The 11,555-nt window shown below is 40.6% G+C and overlaps 1 protein-coding gene across 1 annotated transcript in view; it reads left to right on the top strand.

Annotated features, from left to right (window-relative positions):
- Positions 1 to 11,555, top strand: part of tspan34b (tetraspanin 34b) — a 28,236-nt gene continuing 16,681 nt past the window's right edge. Inside the window, exon 1 of the mRNA XM_084329472.1 lies at positions 1 to 48. The gene's annotated coding sequence lies outside the window, so the exon portion shown is untranslated. The remainder of the gene's footprint in view (positions 49 to 11,555) is intronic.

Below are 11,555 nucleotides of genomic sequence, written 5' to 3'. Positions count from 1 at the left end.
GCACCGCCAGCCTCAGAACTACTTCCTGATAGCTGTATCGTCTGAAAGGTATGTATACTGTAGGATGAGACTTGAGAAAGACCTGACTTGGAACTGTTTCAAAGGGAGCAGTCAGGTCATAAGATAGTTTTCCTTTGTGTGTGTTGTGTGTGAGAGCTGAGAGGGGGGGGGGGGGGGGGGGTGTTCAGGTTTGACTTACTTTCCAGTGAAATCAGAAGCCATGACAACGTAGGCAGGGATTCAACAATGATCCCTTGTTCCCCCCTGGGATCCAGACCTACCATTACTCCTCTCAGTGGCCTCCTCTGAGATTGGTCTCTGGTGTGTTTTTGATGGATCAGTCGGAGCCGCACACCGGAGGCTTTGTTGATCTGTGTGAAAATTACTAACTATGATCGGGGTCCCAAGATGGATGAATTGCTCTACCAAAAATACAAACCATGTACCTGAAACTAAAGGGGGTCTTTATTTTATATAATGATGTTGTCCGATCAGATGCTGCCTTCATCTCAGGTATAGGGTGGGGTGACTCTCATTTTGGATAACGGGTTGTAATTAAAAATCTGTTCAGATATAATACAGTTTATAGAGGTTCTCCTTCCTCTATATTCCATTGTTGAGCATTTTGCTATCTTGGTTACACCAGGAAATGTCAGCATGCAAAAGAGGTCGGCTTCCAAGTTCTAACCACTTAACGACACGTTAACGATAGCAATACGTGTCAACAAACCATGTATATCATAGATATAGAGCCAGTTTCAACTTGACAACACAAAACGTTCTAAATGGACCAGAGTTTATTTCCTGTTGCAGTTCCTGTTCCTGTTTTCTTGTTAACAGGAAACAGACTTGGGTCCAAACTTATCACACGGTATTATCTCAAAGTCACACCGCTGCTTCGATGCACACTGAGGGATGATGACGCCTTCTGTTTACAACATCATTTGAATTATACAAAGTATGCAAATTTGCCCGAAGGTCCATGCTAGATCATTATTTATTTCATATTTATTTCACAAACTACAGATCAAGTGATGTAGATTGTAATAATGGATTTCATTTATTATGAATGCTAATAATAATAATAATAATAATAATAATAATAATAATAATAATAATAATAATAATAATAATAATAATAATAATAATAGTAGGTGTATTGCTGCAGGGAGGGATCCTGTGTCCTGTGTGTTTTTCTCTGGGGGGACATTTTGTTTTGTCATTTGCATGTGACTCCAGTCGGGTTAATAAATCACCAGGCTGACTACTCAGTGTTGGAGGGGAGCCGCTGGAAGAAGAGATGGACAGTAGAGGGAGGAGTTGTGTTGAGTCCAGGCGGGGGAGAGGGAGGAGGGGGGAGCTGTGTTGAGTCCAGGCGGGGGAGAGGGAGGAGGGGGGAGCTGTGTTGAGTCCAGGCGGGGGAGAGGGAGGAGGGGGGGGGCTGTGTTGAGTCCAGGCGGGGGAGAGGGAGGAGGGGGGGGCTGTGTTGAGTCCAGGCGGGGGAGAGGGAGGAGGGGGGAGCTGTGTTGAGTCCAGGCGGAAGGAGGGGGAGTTGTTTTGAGTCCAGGCGGAAGCTTGTGGTGTTGCTGAAGGCTCCTGGCGCCAAATGTATGATTAACCGGCTTTTCTCTGACGCTACGGTCTGACCACGTTGAATGTACTCGCGAGCCGGGGTCGGAAACTGCCCTCCTGACAGGCTTCATGCAGGCTAGTCTGCTGACAGACAACCGCCAGTCACTTTGGAATTCCTTTCTATAATAGAAATCAATAACAAATTTGAAAAGTTGCAATTGGTTGTCATACCAAGCTTATAAGCCACCTGTTGTTTTCCCCTGTGTTGTGTTAACAATAGTGTGGTTATTTGGTGGAAGTGTTAACGATATGGTGTGGTTATTTGGTGGAAGTTTTAACGATATGGTGGGGTTATTTGGTGGAAGTGTTAACGATATGGTGTGGTTATTTGGTGGAAGTGTTAACGATATAGAACACAGAGACTTCTGAACAAATGAACGGGAGGTGTAAAGCTTGTCGCTCAGACTCTGACAGAGCAGCCTGTCACTCACAATAGGCTGTTCTGCTGCTCTTTGTTGTATGAGGGAACAATTTATTGCTGTTTTGCTCCTGAAGACAAAGGGGACTGTTCTCTGTTCTAGGAGGCCTATATGCACACACACACACACACACACACACACACACACACACACACACACACACACACACACACACCAGTGGAGGCTGCTGACCAAATTTTTAGGTGAAGCACAAATTATTATATTATATATTAAATAATATTTTTAAAACATCCCCCACTGTGTGTCAGTGGTCAGTGGACACAGATGAAAACATATTATCATTAGGTGACAGCGGACCTGACCAGATGAAAACATATTAGGTGACAGCGCACCTGACCAGATGAAATCATATTAGGTGACAGCGCACCTGACCAGATGAAATCATATTAGGTGACAGCGCACCTGACCAGATGAAATCATATTAGGTGACAGCGCACCTGATCAGATCAAAACATTTTAGGTGACAGCGCACCTGACCAGATCAAAACATATTAGGTGAAGGTGACAAGGAAGCCACAGACTCATACCCCCCCGACACTCAACTAACCGCCTCGGACAGTCCTTCATACCAGTGGCCATCAGGCTCCACAACAGTGGGCAGGGACTGCTGCCAGACATCGACCTAGAACTAATAGGAACCCAAGTAGGACAATAACACTACCTTATGCATACTGCACCTTATGTGGATACTGTCATACTGTGAATAATGAATAATGTATATTTCAGTTAGTTAGATAGTAAATTATATTGACCTATTTGTTTACACTGCTTGTGTTGTTTTCACTACCTGTACCCCCCCCTTCCCCCATGCTGCTATGATGCCTGAATTTCCCCAAGGGGATCAATAAAGGAATATCTTATCTTATCTTAAAAGGAAAGATGAAATTACCTACCTGGGTTCCATCCTATAGAGGCAAATCTTTCCTGTGACAAAATGGGATCCAATGTAATAAAACTAAGTCAACCAACGAACTAGATTCCTGTACCGGATCTCCTCTCTGGTAAACAAGAATACCTTGAAGACTCTAACAGGAGCACTCATTCAAGGGTACTACGACTATGCTTGCACCTCATGGTACCAAAGCACCTCAAAGGCACTAAAAACAAGATTACAAACATCACAAAACAAACTGGTCAGACTACTGCTTGACCTTACTCCTAAAACCCACCTCACCCCTGTCCACTTTGACAACCTAGGATGGCTTAGAGTAGACGACAGAGTACAGCAACTTGCAATGGGCCTGGTCTACAAGATACACTACACCACTAAGATACCCATGTGCATGTCGAAATACTTCCCAAAGGTCAGTGAATACCACGACCACAACACCAGAGGGAGTTCCACAAATCATGTTCAACCCAGATAAAATAATAATAATAAAAAAAAAAAAAACGTTTTTTTTTAATAAAAGAAAATAGTCATAACTTAGAAATTAGATTGCATAGGTCTATGAATCGATATCGCGATTCTGTTTCAATTAATTGCCCAGCCCTACAGTGTGTACAGTAAGTTAGCTTGGTGATTATCATTGTGATGTAGGCTAAGCTGCCTAGCTACTGTTAGCATACAAGCACTGTAGCCTACTTACTTTTTCATCCACAAAGTTTTTTCTGATCCAGATGCATAAATCCACTTCTTCATGTTGCTCAGTTGCTGGTTTATACTTCGGTCCTAATGTTGGCGCAAAGTTTAATTTAGCCTGACTTGTTATAGCTGTACAGCTTACTAACTACTAAACAACAACTTTCTCATAGTCTCAACTTTCACATAGTCAAAATGGGTCCAGCTGCATGTGAGGAGGATAGGTTTAGCTCGGGCCAATCTCAAGTTTCTCAAGTTTCTTTATTAGTTGTCATACAGAAGTACAGAATACTTTTATACAAAATGCTTCTTTATGTTACATTTTGTATAAAAGTATTCTGTACTTCTGTATGACAACTAATAAAGAAACTTGAGAAACTTGAGATTGGCCCGAGCTAAACCTATCCTCCTCACATGCAGCTGGACCCATTTTGACTTTGCAATGCAGAAATCTCTGATTGGATTTGCAAGGCTGCCAATCATATTCAACCTCCGTGTATTGGATGTCAAGGGCTGTCAATCAATCAATCCTCCATTCAATGGCAAGAGTTTAACTGCACAGACCGTTCTTAGATGAAGTTAATAGCCTATTTTGATTCGCTGTTATTTATTATTTATTTAACAATGGGTCACACCTGTGAAGTTTTCTTCACGAATAATTACTGCAGGCAATACTGCAGTGCAGGCCTGCTCAGAGCTGTCAATTTTGGCCATTTTTGAAGATTTTTTTTTTTTTTTTTTTTTTTTTTTTAATATATAGGTATATGTAAATTAATAATAATTATGAATTATGAGTGAATTTGTGTTTCACGTGTTGTCATAGAGAAACCTCCACTGACACACACACACACACACACACACACACACACACACACACACACACACACACACACACACACACACACACACACACACACACACACACACACACACACACACACATTAGGGACAGACAGACCTGAACACACAGAAAGGGAAACCAAAGAGGTTGTAAAACGAAGCGGGGTGAGATGAACCATAGATATAACACACAATCAGAACAATCATAAACCTGCAATTGACTGTTCTCTGTTCTAGGAGGCCTATATGCACACACACACGCACACGCACGCACACATACAAACACAATACCTACTCTGTGTTTGTGTGCATGCTCCTGCCACTCTGTGTGTGTGTGTGTGTAAGTGTAGGTGTGTGTGTAGGTAGTTAACAGGCTGACACGTTGGGCCCTGGTTGGCGCTGGGTGTGAGGGCCATAAAACTGCTTCCCTGGCACCGCGTTGGCATCGTGATGGATGTGATGAACACAGAGGTCTCCATGCAAATAAAGACCCATGTTGTTCACCTTCAGTTCAATACATTCAGGAAGTAGATCCTCTTTAAAGGTAAAATCCGTGATCCAAACGTAAACAACTGGGTAACCCCACCAACAACCAACATTTTTATTAGATTCAAATGTATTGTTATTATACAGCACAAGTACAGCACAACGACAAGAGGTTTGGCATCGAACCAGAGTGCAAATGTAACAGTAAAGTGCAACAGCAATATACAATGTACAGGTGATCCCCGAGGGGATCAATAAAGGAATATCTTATCTTATCTTATTAAACTGGGTACAAAATGTACAAATGAGTACTACTGCATATAGCATTGTATAGCAGTGTACATAAAGACCCAGTGCCTCATCCGTAGCTAACAGTGTATTGCACTACCACAGGACCTAGCATGTCCTACCATGCTCTGTAAATAACTCATGTACAGATACCGATATGCCCTACTTTGTTACTTGTTATTGCACAATGTCGTTCTATTGGATTCTTATTATATATTACTATTGTAATTATGCACATCGTTGCGGGCAAGACCCCCCGCATTTCATTGTATACTTGTATGCCATGACAAATAAAACTCTTGTATCTTGTATCTTGTATCTACTGAGTACAGACTTGTATTATAATATGTACAGTGATACAGGTATAAAGTCAGTATGGTAGTAGGCCTAGTCAGCATACTGACCTGACACAGGTGTCAAGACAGTATGGTAGTAGTCATCATACTGGCCAGCAGCGTAACTAGTAAAATAAGGATGTAGCAGCTACAGATATACAAAATACAGAAACATACTAAGGAAATTGGAATGGAGACATATTTTCATTCTCTAGTTGATGGACTGAACTCTTGATAACATAATATAAACACAACAGGTAAACATGAGTTTTAAACAGCATTTGCTGTATTTTGTGGCTGTAATATGTTTGTAAATATCAAAGTAAAACAGACCAATATATTTTGCATGTGAATATGACATATATATTCACATGGTCTGGAAAAAAGATTCAGATAGAGCCTTTAATATTCAGATACTGGGGGAAAACCTTGATGAAAAGGTTGTATTATCCAACGTAATGAGAGAAGACTGAACAGTAGAAGTCACCTGAAGTCATTTCATGCGTCTTCTCCATGGCTCCTGGGCAGGGGTGTAAAAAGTACCCAGAAATTATACTTAAGTGAGAGTATGGGTACCGTCTCAAAATCGTGCTCAAGTAAAAGTCAGAGTATCTGGCTAAAAACACACTTGAGTAAAAGTAAAAAAGATTCTACTTTTAAATGTTTTAAGTATAAGTAAAAGTAAAAAAAAAAATTATTCCGGGGCAATAACATTTTCAGTTTCGTCCTCTTCATCACTCGTACTATCGTTTGTGGCCATCTTCTGTAGCTTGTCACCCTGACTGTCTATTTTTCTGATAGCAGGTGTTTAATCAAAGATCCCTGCTTTTTAGTCTTGCACAAGGACCAATCAGCATGGGTATGGGCGGGTTAATTTTCCATTGATGGGGATTTGATTGGCTGTTTTTAAATAAAGTGCGGCCGCAGGATTAATAACGTTAACGTTAGTTCGGCCAGAGAAACAAATATACTAATTAAAATGGTTGAACCTGCAAGATTTGTACTTTGTACTTTGTAGGTCTGCATTTTAAATGTAAGGAGTAAAAAGTATGTTTTTTTCTCTGAAATGTAAAGTACAACTGAAATACTGACCGCTATGAAAGCCAGAGACAAAAAATGCTCTGAGATTCGTAAAAGTCAATCAAAGCTTACCAAAAGCACGAGCAGTGAACTCCAAGCCCACGTGACTGAACTCAAACTAGAAAGAAACAGACTAAGAAATGACATAAACTCCATGATAAAAACTGCAAAAAAAAATGTCATCAATGACAAAACTGAGGAAAACAAAAATAAACCTCGTGAACTTTGGAAATTACTCAATAATCAACTAGGCTGCAGTAAAAAACTTAAAACCAGGTTCTCAAACATAAACATAAAGACGGACAACACGCTCATCACAGACAAACTGGATGTAGCCAATTACTTAAACACTTTCTTCACAAACATAGCCACAACACTGGTAAACAAACTACCCTCCCACTCAGGGCAGTATGGGGTAGAACACATAGTAGCATACTACAAGACCTAGGCGTCCACAAAGACGATTTCAAACTGGAAATGGTAACTACAGATGAGGTACTCAAAAAACTGAGCGCCCTCCAACCGAACAAGGCCACTGGCCATGACAACATCCCCTCCAAATTCCTCAGAGACTCAGCAGCCGCCATCACCCCAGTCATCACACACATAATAAACCTCTCCATAAAACAGGGACACGTCCCCAAGGACTTCAAAATAGCGAGAGTAACACCCCTGCACAAAAAGGGCAGCAAATTAGACCCAGGCAACTACCGCCCTGTTTCTATCCTTACATCCATCTCGAAAGTCATGGAAAAAATTGTATACGAACAGGTCGAAAAGTACCTTGCGGAAAAAAATCTAATCTACGAATTCCAATCTGGCTTCAGAACATCCCACTCCACTGACACATGCCTTCTCTATTTGAACGACCGCATCAAGCAAGAGGTGGACGCGGGCAAATACTGCGGCATGGTCATGCTAGACCTACAAAAGGCCTTCGACACTGTCAATCACACCATTCTGATTGACAAGCTAAAAGCAATTGGTTTTGATAGTTTATCAGTGAGCTGGATACAATCCTACCTGGAGGGGAGAGAAAAGATGGTGGAGGTAAACGGTACCCTATCCCCCCCCCTCACAGTGAACTGTGGTGTTCCACAAGGAAGCATACTAGGACCACTACTGTTCCTAATTTATGCAAATCACATGTCGTCAGCTTGTGACTGCAACTTGTTCCTGTTTGCGAGAACAAGAACAAGTTACAGGTTGAAAAAACCCTCAGCTCGGAACTAGGCAAAATCTGCATATGGCTCGCCGACAACAAACTATCATTACACATGGGCAAAACAGAGTCCATTCTCTTCGGTTCAAATAACAAACTCAGCAAGACCGACGGCTTCTCAGTTACAGTGGGTGACAATATTGTCACAAGGAAAGATGAAATTAGCTACCTGGGTTCCATCCTAGAGGCTAATCTTTCCTGTGACAAAATGGCATCCAATGTAATAAAAAAAGTCAACCAACGAACTCGATTCTTGTACCGGATCTCCTCTCTGGTAAACAAGAATACCCTGAAGACTCTGCATGAGGAGCACTCATTCAAGGGTACTACGACTATGCTTGCACCTCATGGTACCAAAGCACCTCAAAGGCACTAAAAACCAAATTACAAACATCTCAAAACAAACTAGTCAGACTACTGCTTGACCTGACTCCTAGAACCCACCTCACCCCTGCACACTTTGCCAACCTAGGATGGCTTAGAGTAGACGACAGAGTACAGCAACTTGCAATGGGCCTGGTCTACAAGATACACTACTACACGACCAAGGTACGTACCCATGTACATGTCAAAATACTTCCCAAAGGTCAGTGAATACCACGATCACAACACCAGAGGGAGCTCCACAAATCATGTAAAACCCAGATTCGGCTCAAACAAGGGACTAAACACGTTTCGCAATTATGCCACATCAATGTGGAACTCCCTACCCAAAGCTGTAAAGGAATGTGAATCACTACCCACCTTCAAAAATACTCTCAAAGAACACCTACGGGAGACTGCAATTCGAAACTGGCCCCTACAAATGTCCTAACCCAGTTGTACAATAAATAAAGAGCAAACTGGCTTTGTCAGTATTCCAATGTACAGTGCCCCCCCCCACACCTCCAATGTACAGCCCCACCCAACCCCACCCCACCTACCCAACCTCCTCCAATGTACAGTTTCTATGTCAAATGTATGTCAGTATTCCAATGTACAGTGTACAGTGTCCCCCCCCCCTACCCAACCCCCCCCCCCCCCCCCCACCTCCAATGTACAGCCCCACCCCACCTACCCAACCTCCTCCAATGCACAGTTTCTATGTCAAATGTATATACACTCTTTTTCTGGATTTTTTTTTAGTATCACAAACAGTACTGTTTTTGCAAATCTGGTATGTCATAAATGTATAGATGTAGCAGTACTGTCTTATCTGTATGTTGTGTGTGTCATATGATGAATTGAAAATGGGGGACCCTGATGTAAACAAGACGAAAGTCTTTCTCTGGTCTGCATCCCCTTAACAATTGTATGTATTGAGCTGTACTGTACTGTACCCATTCTGCAATCTGTTAATAAACTTTTCAATCAATCAATCAAAGTATACAAACCTAATAATACTTGAGTAAAGTACAAATCCCCCAAAACTTAAGTCAATTACTCAAGTACTTTACACCCCTGCTCCTGGGCTTCGTGCCCTGGATGCTGTGAGGGGAGAGAAGCAAGGGCACTCTGAGTGTTTGAGAATGATAACGCAGAGAGCGATAAGTCTGTTAACTTACGACGGCTGGAGGGGAGGCAGAGAGCTCTGGGAAAGTGGCAGGTGTTTTTCCCCCTCACCTCTCTCTCTCTCTCTCTCTCTCTCTCTCTCTCTCTCTCTCTCTCTCTCTCTCTCTCTCTCTCTCTCTCTCTCGCTCGCTCGCTCGCTCTCTCTCTCTCTCTCTCTCTCTCTCTCTCTCTCTCTCTGTTTCCTGGTAACAATTCAAAGAAAGCTGCATCTCACTCTGTTAATTTTTTACCCACTCGGTATGACAACACAGTGAAACTGAGGACTGAACATAGATATGGGTTTAAATAGAAATAATGAATTTTATAACATTTCTATGGGACTAAAGCACTACAGAAACAATGAACGAACAATGAAAAGATTATTAAAAAGTCGTTTCTGCCTTCAGAAAGTTTGATAAGAAACATAGTTTCCGCCTTGAAAAATGCTTTCCTTACATTACATATAATAAAGGGACATCAGTCAAAAAGGAATGCAAACCATGGTTTACTTCTGGTTTGCTGAAATCTGCAAAGAAGAAAAACAAATTATACAAAAAGTTTGTGACTAGCCCGACCCCTTTAAATTCAGATGTTTACAAAAAATTCAAAAATAAATTTACATACTTGCTTCGTGCAGCAAAAAAGACATATTATTCCAATAAATTTAAAGAAGCTGCCAGCAACATAAAATCCACATGGAACGTCATAAATCAATTACTTAATAAAAAAAAGCATGCTGTTTCATTTCCATCTACTTTTGTGGATGGAAATGAAACATACACAAACTCATCAGAGATTGCAAATGGTTTCAATAATTATTTTGTAAACATTGGAATTTCCTTGGCTAGAAATATTAAGAGCACAAATAACTGTCCACTTGACAAGATTCAAGGTCAGTACCCATCTATGTCTACATTTGAACCACCTACCTCGGAAGAATTGCAAAATATTATTTTAAATTTAAAAAACTCAGCAGCAGGTTATGATAATATTAAAAGTAGTCTGCTTAAAGAGGTATTACCTTCAATAATTGAGCCATTGAACCACGTTTTTTCACTCTCCCTGGAAACAGGTGTTGTTCCAGGAGACTTGAAAGTGGCAAAAGTTATACCTCTGTTTAAATCTGGTGACTCATCCTTATTCTCCAATTACCGTCCGATTTCGTTATTACCGTCCATATCTAAAATATTGGAGAAGCTGGTTTATACCAGAATTTTGAAACATCTTAATGACAATAATATATTATATGAACATCAATATGGTTTCAGACAAAAACACTACGTACATGGCTCTCTTACAGTTTATAGATAGAATCACAGATGCACTAGACATTAAGCAATTTTCAATTGGCATATTTCTGGATCTATCCAAAGCATTTGATACTGTGGACCATAAAATACTTATATCAAAGCTTCAGAGGTATGGTTTGGCTGGCGACGTGATTAAATGGCTCAGTGACTATCTTTATAATAGGGAACAGTTTGTTTCCATAAATGGCGATGACTCTGACAGGGCAAAGCTAGTCTGTGGGGTTCCTCAGGGCTCTATACTTGGCCCCCTTTTATTTTTGATTTATATAAATGATTTTGCTTGGGTATCTCCTAGAGTATTCTCGATCTTGTTTGCTGATGACACCAACATTATAATGTCACATGAGAATTTTGCAGTATTAATTAGGGAAGCAAATGATGGTTTATCTTGTGTCTCAGATTGGTTCCAGACTAATAAGCTATCGTTAAATGTAGAAAAATCTAATTTTATTGTATTTTGTAATAAAGGTAAAAGTTATTCGAAAAAGGAGGCAAAGATATTGATCAGTAACACCGAAATCAAACAAGTAACTTCAACAAAGTTTTTAGGGATCCTAGTTGATGATAAACTAAATTGGAAAAAACACATTGATCATGTTTGTAAAAAAGCAATGAAGTCAGTAGGTATAATTAGGAAGGTGTGTTCATTGATAAATAGAAGTTGTTTTTTAATCCTGTATTATAGTCTTATCTTTCCTTACATATCTTATTGTAACATAATTTGGGCTAGCACTCATTCATCTCATCTTCAAAAAATTATTTTACTTCAAAAAAGATTTGTTAGACTGGCAACCCTCTCAGATCGATTTG

This window comes from Notolepis coatsorum, assembly GCF_963971535.1.
Source record: "Notolepis coatsorum genome assembly, chromosome: 14".
NCBI lineage: Eukaryota > Metazoa > Chordata > Actinopteri > Aulopiformes > Paralepididae > Notolepis > Notolepis coatsorum.
Note: the sequence above shows the minus strand (reverse complement) of the source record. Positions and strands in the feature narration are given on the sequence as shown.